This window comes from Austrofundulus limnaeus, unplaced genomic scaffold (genome assembly GCF_001266775.1).
Source record: "Austrofundulus limnaeus strain Quisiro unplaced genomic scaffold, Austrofundulus_limnaeus-1.0 Scaffold53, whole genome shotgun sequence".
In the NCBI taxonomy this organism is placed as follows: domain Eukaryota; kingdom Metazoa; phylum Chordata; class Actinopteri; order Cyprinodontiformes; family Rivulidae; genus Austrofundulus; species Austrofundulus limnaeus.
The window spans coordinates 407877-409716 of NW_013952455.1; positions in this window are offsets into that span (position 1 = coordinate 407877).

The window sequence follows — 1840 nt, forward strand, 5'->3', positions numbered from 1 at the left end:
TTGATTGATTGATTGATTGATTGATTGATTGATTGATTGAAAGTCAAAATACTCAATAAAATACTAAAGAATCTGGTACACTGCATTGTTTTATGCATAATGAGCTACTGTGAAAATAGAACATGGTGGGTTGATGTTTCATTGAAGATTTGCCAACAGAGATCCACAGAGCTGTTCTTTGCAGCTAACCCTGCAGGATTGAAGCTGGTAACCCTAATACATTTCTGCTAACTTAACCAATATCATCATTTTGACTGCATCTACTGATTACAGTAGTAGTACAGTATTTGGAGTGAAAATATCAGACCAAATTACCTGTAAACAGTATTTCACTTTGTAAATGGAACATACTTTTCGACTTGTCATGAATGTTCCTGACCATTAATAATAAGGTACAAGGGAAGGATAGAGGACAGCAGTGGTTCTCTATCCTGCTCCTTGAGGGCCACTATCCTGCATGTTTTAGATGCTTCTCTGTTTCAATACACCTGACTGGAATGAGTATGTGCCTAACAGGCTTCTACAGGACTTGAAGACCTGTTGAAAAACAGGGAAACATCCAAAACATGCAGGACAGTGGCCCTCGAGCACCAGGTTGAGAAATATTGCAATATATTTGGGGTGGCTGTGGTGTAGTGGTAGAGCAGCTGGCTTGGGACCCAAAAGTCACAGGTTCAACTCCCACCATGCCCACATGTCATGGTGTACCTGATCAAGACACCCAACCAACAAAAACAAGGAAGTCTAATTTTATTAAATGTTTGCTGTCTTCATCTTCACTCCCTGTCTCTTCTTCATCCCCTCTGCTTAGCTGAGATAGACTAAGATCAGAGGGAAAAAAGTGACAAACATATTTTTGTATATAGAAATCTCTGTAGCAAATACCCACTGACTAATCCCTCCTCAGCAACCTTTTTCATCACTATCCATTCATGTAGATGAAAACCATCCTCTGGGACTATGGAAATTGTGAACTACGCTCAAACGTTTGAAGCCTGTGCAAGGATACCAACCACCTTAAATGAACTGTTCAAATTCTGCCAGAAAAATGTGGTCAAACATCAGCCTGAAGTCAGTGTCCCAGGTGCAACTTGCTAAGGGTCATTAACCAAATAGTGGAAAGGTACTATATAATTAGGTTTATATGTATAATTTTAAGGCTTGGTGTATTAGAGAAAATCCACAACCATTTTAAGCTTATGCACCTACTTCTTGGTTTGGTTCTACATTGTCTAATCTTCCCACCCTGGAAAAACGAGCAGCATAAAAATCCATTAAAATCCTAAAATTACAATAACATTCATGCTCAAGCTTCTGACCACAACTGTACATTGCCATTTAAGAAGAGGGCATCAAGGATCAGATTCATTAAAATGTTCCTTTGGGTCTGAGCGCCGTTCTCCTTAGAAGGGAAAGTTCAATCCTGACTGCTGCAGCGTATTCTCATCACTCATAATCTCTTTCTCCTTTTCTGTATCACATCTTTTGTCTCTCCTCCTTGGCCTCACTTTCACATTCCCTCTGTCCAGTCCAAGTTTCCTGTGCAGATATTAAAGAAAAAGGTTCGGTGTCGTTTTTGTCCTTTTTCCCTCCTGTCTCTTGCCACCTTGCATTGGGAGATCTGGGTCACTCAGGGGGCAAACTTCATTTCCTTAAATGAGGACAGAAAGAGGAATCCTGACAAGCTAGTTAGTTAACAGCACATTGGCCCCACTCTCACCCCAGCACACACATGCACAGGACAAGCTGAGACCTGTTTGTAGAGCTAATTAGCATTGACTCACTCTGTATGTGTGTGTGTGTGTGTGTGTGTGTGTGTGTGTGTGTGTGTGTGTGTGTG